General features: G+C 42.2%; 1 long non-coding RNA gene across 1 annotated transcript in view; it reads left to right on the plus strand.

The window, feature by feature from the left end:
- LOC114681979 overlaps positions 1–9697 on the plus strand; it is a 54704-nt gene extending 45007 nt beyond the window's left edge. Inside the window, exons 7-8 of the long non-coding RNA XR_003732971.2 lie at positions 1230–1325; positions 6903–9697. This is a non-coding gene — a long non-coding RNA (uncharacterized LOC114681979). The remainder of the gene's footprint in view (positions 1–1229; positions 1326–6902) is intronic.
- Positions 9698–9929: the final 232 nt, after the last annotated feature.

The following is a 9929-nucleotide window of genomic DNA, read 5'->3' on the forward strand; positions in this document are numbered from 1 at the left end:
CCTACTTCTCTCAGGTGGCAGGACAAGACCCTGCAAAATTATCTAGTCCTATTTTTCATTTCACTGATTTGTCTAACACTGTTTCTTCTGTCTTTGTAGTCTGGGGGTATTTTCACGTGTTACCTACCAAGTATTCTTCCTTATATTCTTACTCATCTGGACTCAGTGTCCTTGTTGCTTTGTCAAGCAAGACTTATGGAACCACATCACTGCCCTTAGGTTTGAGTTAGGAGACCCCGTGTGTATTCTCTCGGGTCCCTCCCCTTCCATCTCCTCGGCATACCACACTCGTTGATTTCCTTGCCTCTCCCCCACTCTGTCAAGAGCTTCCTGAGAGCAGGGACACATTATCTGCCAAATCCACAGCACAGGATAGGCAATTAAGGAACACTTTTTAAAAGATTCACCCTTGGCATCCAGCTCCTCAAGTTTACCACCTATGAATCACCCTCTGTCAAGTTAGAATGATAAGTTTGACATACAGAGAAAGGACCAGCATGAGACAATGGTAATAAGGAGAAATGAGGAAGCAGTTTTTATTCACTTGCCCCTTGGGCCCCATGGCCTCACATTCAGTCATCTGGAATTCTTGGCTAATGGAAGGCATAGTCCCCTGGGGACTGCTCCATTGTTGCAGGTCTCACCTCCTCTGTGCCCCATGGGATCCCTGAGAGCTGAAAGCATGGCAGGGTCAGCTTCCTGGGAGGACAGATTCTTTCTCATGAGAGGCTGCAGCAATGAGCAAATGTCTGGCTGGTCTGATGAAGAGGTACAGCCTTCCTAGGGTGCCCAGGGGCAGACTCTGAATAAAGAAGGAAACAAAAAACTGAGTAAGCTGCTGCTTGGTATTGGCAAGGATCAGCTGAGATGCTAATTTCAAAATTTGCTGTACTCAAAAGGAAGCCATTTCTCCGAAATGATGGGGGGTGGGGGTGGGGATACAAAGTTGTGTCCAGCCTTGACCTACAACTGCTTTTCCTTCTCACTCCCATACTATGATGCTCACGAATCTCCACATTCCAAAAAGTACTGTATCTTTTCCAGTCTGCCAGTTGGATGCTACAGCGGCATAAGAACTGCCTTCCATGCATTGCTCAGGTGGTATAGAAGTTATAATAAACAATGTGTTTTTCGTATTTTGTCTTCAAAAAAAAATTACTTCTATAAGTGTAGTTTTATAAATGCTAAAAGTGCATCAAACACATTTTTGCAAATGTTTAATTCCACAGAGGGAAGCCATCAGTTTCAGTCCTATACAGTGAAAACTGCAGCTGCACCCTGTTGACAAGCAGACTTCCAGAAACTTCCATGTGAAGAGCAAATGGGTATAGTTTGTAAAATCTGTGATTTCCGGGCTATACTTGGGGAGGCCAACTTGGAGAATGGTTTGGCATCACTTCCAGGACGTATTCCGGTAACTGTGGATGCTGTAGTCCTGATATTTCCCATTTCACTTATTGAAGAAGAGAGTAGACTGAGACATACCTCAAAAGGTAGGCCATATTCGCAGTCTGAGAAAGCTCTCAGGCTTAAGCAAGTTTTTGGAAGCAATGGGGTAGGGAGTTGAAAGCAAGTGTATATGAAAATAAAAGACAGACATCTTTTAAGAAATCTACCGATGATGATCAGAGTATTTCTGTTAGAGCTCCAAGGGACATGGTTACATCATTTTTTTGTATGTGAACATTTTTTTTCTGGGTCATTTTGAACTTTCAAGGATGTGATAGTTTACGTGAAATTAGGAGCTCCACTTGGTGCTTGGGAGCATTGGCAGCAGAGGGCAGGAAGCCCTTTAGCCCTCCAGGTATTGGAAGATGGGGTAAAGAGTATGGCAGAGTACAGCCTCAGAGACGCTGGGAGTCTCATAGTGCTGGATTCAGGTGGGGCAAGGGAGAACAAAATTGTATGTGTTAGATATGTTCACCCAAGCCTTGGAGAGTGACTGGTTCACGTTTGATGCTTCAAAGATTTGACCTGCTTTTCATGAAACATTTCAGGCATGGACTTTGCAGGGATAATGTGGGATTATACTCTTCTGGGAGGCCTGTAGAGAGGTTAACTGAGATCCTTTCAGTCTTCAAGGACAGGGCAGCTGTCTCCACCAGAACAACATCAGGGGGCAACCCCTGCTTTTATTGCTGGCTTTTGTATTCAGTGCCCAGGTAGAACAGTGTGGTCGTGCTCTAGCTAGAGAACATGTACTAACCAGCCCTGAGGTGTGCATTATTTTTCCCCTGCTACATCCTCAGAATCATCATTCACTCCATCAGTCACGTGAGGGCAATTTACTGGCTGTGCAGAAATTTCATTAAGGTTTCCCACAGAGTTTGCATTGATTTTCCTCGACTCTTGGCTTTTATAACTTCCACATTCTTGTTCAGAGTTGATAGGACCATGTCACGATTCTCCTCAAAGCTAAATTTTCTTTTTGTTTGTGGCTATGCTTGTGAATATCTTATTTCACTCATTTGGACATTATTGATAATCTGTGGGTGTATAAAATGAGAAGCCCTTATATAGAAAAACCAAGAGAAATTAGGAAAATAAATATTTATCGTATCGAATGGGTTTCATTTCTACTAGTTCATGCATGTGCTCCACAAAGACGTGTTGAGTGCAAACCATATGGCAGATGTTCTAGGTGCCAGAGATACGATAGTGAACAAAGTAGCAGTCTGTGCGCTCGGCTCGCTGGTGTAGCTTGTATTTTAATGGACTAGGAATAGAATTCCTGTCCAAGGGGGCTTCTGCACGGATTAGCAGGTCCAGGCCTGAGTGCCTGTCAGAGCGTCTGAGCAGATTACATCTTGCAGGGCATAGAAAACCAGCAGCTCTTCAGCAGGCAGTAGTGAGCTTCATTTCCATCTATTGCAGAATCTACCTGCTAGTGCTGACATAGCTCATCACTCTCGAGAAACTCTCCCAAATGATTATACTCTCTCCAGCAATCCAGCCGTAAGCCCTTTCTCCTCACTGGGAGAGTTAGGTGAGATTATTAGCAGCACTGTTCACTGTGGGGCCTCTTCAGGGAGTTTCTAATCGTTTCGGATTATGGTTCTTTTCTTTTCCCCTCCTTTTCCACCTTTATTTTAGTTTTTCTATCTTTCTCCCTTTCCTTTTTCATCATGATTTAATTAAACGTGCACTGTGGTAGGTAGGACACCAGACACTGAAGCGAGGAGAACTTTGTTTGGTGACTACATAGAGTTATGTACAAAGTTGAATTTACAGAAGCTACACCAGTAATATAGATAGAGCTTAGTCTCGAAAATTTGTATGCTAAGAATTAGAAATGTAATTGAATGAGCATTGTATTAGCCTAAGCTTGCATGCCTACGGGGCTCATCATCTGAGTTATGCACATATGTGTGCATGCAGACTAATAGAATGGTCCCCTCCTTCATAATTTGAAGGTGATACTCCTGCTGCTAGCAATTATCATCCAAGAGCAACTGACTATAGCTGAAGAATTTGGATTTTGATGAGTCAACCTTTGTTGCTGTGGTTTCATATACTGTGCTAATGAAGCCCCCTTAGCCACAGGTACTTATCCAGAATAATCGGAATTGGTAAGGTGCCAAACTGAACCACTTATTTTTGCACCAGGGATGATTACTCATTTTTGTGATGTTTTACTGCATATGACCCCAAATAAAAAATTCTAATAAATATCAAGTACTTCAAAAAAAAATCACCGAAGATGCTAATCAGATAACAGGGTCCTCCAAAGCTCAGCAGGTCACACACATCAGCTTTTCTGCCACCTGCTCCTGCAGTGTCAGCAGCATCATCCTTAGACACTGCGTGGTGCTTTGAAAAATCTGACTTCTCTTTTCTACCCATTGTCAGTTTCTTTCTGTAACCTTCACAGTGCCTTGCTGCCATGTATTACTTCCCACGTGTTCTATAATCCCCTCACTTTCCACAGCAGTATGGCCACTGCTGAGTCAAAGGCAGGTGCTCTTCCACAACTGCAAACCCAGTACAACTAGCTTCAATTATGGTCCAGTTTCAGGAGAGACAAATAGGATGCTGAGGTCTTGATATTTCCAGGCAAGCAGTAGCGCAGAGGCAGGAAATCTGCTCAGCTGTATTACCTCAAGCAAAGGGACTTGGGGGACCGTGTGTTCTCCATGTATATCGCCAGGTCTATGAAGTGGTAAAATGGAAAAAAGACAACTGTTAGAAAGCTCACTGAGTAGGGGTGAACATTTTAGCACTGCAGAGAAGCACTCATTAGGAAATTGGAAGTGAGAGCCGGGGAGACCAGCTTAGGCAGGTGTGTTAGAAGGAGAGAATTTTCTTTGCTTTTTTTCTTTTTCTGTTTTTTTTTTTTTAAATGACTCTGATGCCAATAAAATGTTTCCTGTGAATCCATTCAAAATGAAATAACAGTCAGCAGCAGTCAGAGGAGAAAGGCAAAGTGCTAAGCCTCAGATTGTCATGCATGACTGCATTCTCAGCACTTGGGAGACAGAAGCAGGAGGATAGTATGTTTGAGGTCAGCCTGGGATACATAGAGAGTATGAGGCCAGTGTCGGCAATGTAGCAAGACTCTGTTAACAAAGCAAAACAGATAATACAAATGCACACAAACAAAGCAAAACCCAGAACAAAAAAATGCTCCTCTACCACCCAGATGCTAGGATTCAGTCTCCACGAGAAGTTTTTAATCAGTGCTGCAATGTTTGGTGTCTAGGGATTCTTCATTCATGAATCATGCTATGGAATTTAGTCTACTGTAGCCTCTAGTGATTCCAAAGGCTGCTCCCCATGACTCTGTCCTGTAGAGACTGAAATGGAAGCATAGTTATTCTGAGAAGTTTCACGCATATTCAAATGGGCTCAAATTGTCAGAGGTTCGGAAGTCATTCCAAGTTGGTGGGATACAGAACAACTATCTGATATTCAGCATTCTGTTTCAATTGATCCTTCTTTGATTCATTTTACAGATGGACAAAGAAAGTCTCACAACACTATACAATCTTCTTATACTTCCACTATTACCCCACTTTGATTTCCCCGTACATAACTATATAATGTTTATAAACTGGCAAAAAAAATCAAGATAGACAATAGAAGATAGTACATAAAGCTTCTTCTATTCTATAGCTAGTGACCAGGAAATATTTAGATATCTAATGTTCAGTTCTGAACTAATTCTTCTGATGCCCACTAAGGGTTAAAGATAATCTTTTCATTTAGCAAATCAGGCAGTAGGAAGTAGAGAATGTTTGATTCTTCATTGGACTTTATTCTGTCATGCATCTCCCAGGGTCTCCGGAGGTGAGTAGAAGTGGAAAAGAGACAGCATTCAAGCTTTGAAGTAATCTAAAGCCACCCTGGAGGCTTTTTGTTTGTTTGTTTGTTTTCGAACAGGTTTTTTTTTTTCTTATCTTCTCTGTAGAAGCCGAACTCAGTACGCTTTAGTCTATAAAGCGCAAACACCTGACTATACACTTCCCCCCTGTATTCACCAGAACATGGTTGTAGAATAGGCCTTTTCCCCAAAGGTCAAACAAGTTACCGTGAACTCAGGAGATAAAGCCAGCCAGGCTTCGACTAGCTATTCAAGGTCAAGTGAGAATAAACTGGATTCTTAACATTTGCTTAAAATATAAAGGAGCAGTAGTCAAAATCAGTGCCTGCTTCCTGACCAAACTTTTCTGTGGTTAGTGATGAAGTTGTCTCAATCCCAATGAAGATATCCTTTCTTCCACAAGATGAACTATGAATAGAATAATTCAGTTGTTCTTCTAAAGGTCTTCTTTTCTTTCCCAAGTCTCTTCCTCATGATGCTAGTTCCCGTCAGTCCTGCCTAGTAGCTTACCTTACCACTAACCATGAACAGAAATGTCAGTAAAACCGACTGTCTTCTTGGGTGATTTAGACATGCCGTTTCACTTCTATTTGATGGCTGACACATTGTTTGGGTGAAGAATGGGGAGAAAGACTAATATTTGAGAGAAGAGGGTTTTTTTTCATGTGGCAAAAGAAGAAAGGTTGGATTTTCCTTCTTCAAAATCTTATGCAAAAATCAAGTAAGGTGTGCCCAGATCTTTGAGACCAAATGCAAGTCCTTCTTTTTGAAGGCCACAAGTGTGACCAGTAGAGTCACTGAAGGCCAAGGCTCAAAGTGAACCAAGGATTTAGTGAAGAACTTGGATGAGATCGCTGAAGTTTTAATTTTTTATGTGTTTCTTGTCAGATTGTTCCCTCCCACCAAAAACTCAAACTAGTTTACTTTATGCTCTGTGACATTTCCACGGTTTTCTTCCCCAAAAGACATGCATGTACACACCTGTGCTCTGTACTGCACTCTATAACCATGACCTCCTCTCGTTACAGCACAAGGTCAGGAAATCTGGCCCTCCCCAGTTTCCAGTTTTTAGGAAAGGGCCACAGAAGATATATTAAGCCACAAGTTAGTCAAATTACACATATATAATATACATTTTCCACTGTTTACTCAGTAACTTGTTCTCAAAAATAAATCAGAGCTAAGAAAGAAGACAGGAGGAAGCAAGAGAGAAAAACAGAATTGGATCAGTTTCCTGTAAATTTCTTGACTTCCTTCCATCTACTCGAATCATATTTTGTGTGTGTGTGTGTGTGTGTGTGTGTGTGTGTGTGAGAGAGAGAGAGAGAGAGAGAGAGAGAGAGAGAGAGAGAGAGAGAGAGAGATGTGTGTCTTTGTGTGAATGTGGTAGTTTGAAATGAGAATAACCCCCATATGTGCATATATTTGAATGCTTGGTCCCTACTTTGAACCTTGAAAGCTGGTTTAGGAAGGATTAGAGGTGTGGCCTTGTTGGAGGAGGTGTGTCCCTGGGGTTGGGCTTTGAGGTTTCAAAAGCCCATGCCATTACCAGTTAGCTTCTCTCTCTGCCTTGAGCTTACAGATCAGATATAAGCACCCAGCTACTGTTCTAGTGTCATGCTTGTCTGCCTGTTGCCATGCTCCCCACCATGATGATCATGGAATCACCCTCTGAAACTGTAAGCAAGCCTCCAATGAAATGCTTTGGAGATGGTGTCTCTTCACAGTAATAGAAAGGTAACTAATCAGTATACGCTGTGCATTGTATGTGTGTTGTCTTGTTTGTGGACATACATATGTGAATGCATTCATTGGCCAGAGGAGCACATCAGGTAGCTTCCTCTATTGCTCTCTGCCTTATTGGTCGCATTATTGTCTTGAGCCAGAGTCTCTCACTGAACTGACCATCTGCTCTCTCGGCTAGGCTAGAGAGATCAAGGATTCCCTGTCTCAGTACTCTGATGCAGGGGTTCAGGCAAGCATAGCCATGCCAGAATTTTTATGTGGGTGCTGGACATTCAAAATCAGGCCTTCATGTTTGCATAGGCAAGCAAGCACTCTTATGTACTAAGCTGTCTCCTCAGCCTTCTGAACCGTTTCTTTAAACTGTATTCTTTGGGACAGCCTTCCTTTGTAGCTCTGGCATCCATTATTTCAATACAATAATGACAATAATGTCTTGGCAATGTTTTTATCTAGAAACACCCCCAACATGGTTTTGTAATGAAGTGCCATGCTCCATCCATAGTGGGCAGAGAGGCTCTTCTTTAGGAACAAGAGGTAAGTAACCTGTAGTGAGGTCCTTCCTTCTCCACGAGACAAGTACATACATGTTATGGGCAACTTTAGAGTTCCAACTTTACTGGGCATGGTGGTACAGGCCTGTAATCCTAGCATTTTGGAGGTGGAATCAGGTGGATCAGGAGTTCTAAGCTAGCTCAGCTACATAACAAGTTTGAGGCCAGCTTAGACTATATGAAACCTAATCTCTAAATGCACAAAGCAAGACAAAGGCCATCCTAATGGTCGGTAGACGGCCCAGTACCAGCAGATCCATTCCATCTCTGGGAGAATGCAGCATGTAGAAGGGAGTCTGCCCCTACAAAGTTGGCCTCTGTGTGCTAGACACTGTAGATGGCACTTCCATAGCCATCATTTTGTTTGACTCATAAATATCCTTATTCCTGGAAACAAGCTCAGAAATGACAGCTGAACACCCAGGACTTATAGACAGGACTTTTGGCCCCTAACAACTCCTCAAGTATATATGGAGGTCTAAGACCACCAGAGGCTGGCTTATGGGGAACAACAACTGTAAGTGTGTTTGCTGAATAAAGAATGAGTGTTTGCAGGAACTGTATGAGGAAAGAAGGGGCTCACAGCTAGGGTTCTTCCACTCCTCTTCCACTTGACCGACTGCTGTGGGCTTCAGCAAAAGACATATGCTTTGTGTTGTCGGTGGTGGTATTTGTGTGGGAGGGTGTTATTCTACTTATTTTTGTACAATAGCTTTTTATTGACCAATTCATACTTCAAATAATACCAATTAATGTATTTTCTTTGACCCCCTTGTTCTCATTAAGTAGTCAGAACAATATGTTCCTTAATTCTCTTCAGGAAGTAGACAAAATGGACAGGCTTTAGGTAGCCTACTTGGGTTCAGATCTTTCTTCTGCTCCTTAGTATGTGACCTTTTACAAGAAGTTTAACTCTCCTGTTTCTGGATCCCCAGTTTTTGTCTTGTTTGTTTTGCTTCATTTTTAGACAGGCTCTTGTTATGCAGTCCATGCTGCCCTGGAACTCTGTGTATCCCAGACTGCCTTGGGCTCATGATCCTTCTGCCTTGGCCTCCCAAATGCTGGGACTGCATGCATGCATCACCACACCCCATTCTCTACCGCTGTTTGTTAACCGAGAAGATAAAATCCATCAGGGATGTTGTAAATATTAAGTGGACTAAGAGACATTAAGCACTGGAGCACGGTCAGATACACAGCACTTGATAAATGATGATTATGACTCAACCCCGGGGCCCTTCTTTCCTTTCATTGGCTCTGTGCTCTGAAATGGTTTTGCTATACTGTGTTTCTAGCTAAGTGGTGGGAAGATGCCAGAACCGAGAATGTGGGCCTTAGAAGGAATACCATTTAGAGCTCAGTTAGAGCAACAGCCAGTACTTACTAGGACATTGGTACTGTGTCTGATAAAGCACCCTGGATGAGGGTGTGGATCTGGCAGAAGAGAAATAGAAATATTGCTAAGGGTACAGAGGACTGGAAATTGGGAGGCCAGAAGAAAAAAAAAAAAACAAAAACAAAGGAGACATAGTAGGGAAGGGAAAAATGGGAAGACGGGAAGAAAAGGATTGCAAAAGATAGTGAAAGGGTAGAACTAAAGAGACTCTAAATCGATCCTGGAACATTAAAGCACAAATGAAGGAAAATAAAATTAACATCTTTATTGAAGACGAAAACAGGAAGTAGGAAATATCCTTGTTTAGGGAAATCTCATATAGAAAGGAGCAGTTGCTAAGGGCCTTTGGAGGTTGGTTACCATGGTGATGCTATATGTCTTCTTTTCTATTACCTTGTGATCTGTCAGCAGATGGCTTCTTTCTGCTTTAGTTTCTAACACCAGGGCTTAGCCCTTATTGAAGCATTGGTGTTTCCGTCTACAGTACTTTTGTTACACTGTGAGACCTACTGGCTGTTGTCTAGCTCCTTCTTGATAAGTTGCACATGTAGGAAGACAATGGAGAAATTACATACTAGGAAGCTGAAGGCAGAAGCCTGTGTACCTCTTTTCAGATGCATGGAAAGGCATGTTTAGCAGGCCAGGACACCTCATGTCTGGGGAGATTGAGAAAATTTTGTAACACCTCCCTTTTTTTAAAAAAAAAAAAAAAAAAAACTTTTTATTGCTTTTTTGTGGATTTTACATCATGCATCCCGATCCCATTCATCTTCCTGTCCTTTCATATCTGCCCTCTACCTTTGCAACCTCCCCCCGAAGTGAAACAAAATAAAATTTAAAAGAAAAACAAACAGTCTTGTAATGGATGCTGTAGTGTGGCTCAGTGAGTCACACAGTGTACCCTTTAGTCCATACA

This window comes from Peromyscus leucopus, chromosome X (genome assembly GCF_004664715.2).
Source record: "Peromyscus leucopus breed LL Stock chromosome X, UCI_PerLeu_2.1, whole genome shotgun sequence".
NCBI lineage: Eukaryota > Metazoa > Chordata > Mammalia > Rodentia > Cricetidae > Peromyscus > Peromyscus leucopus.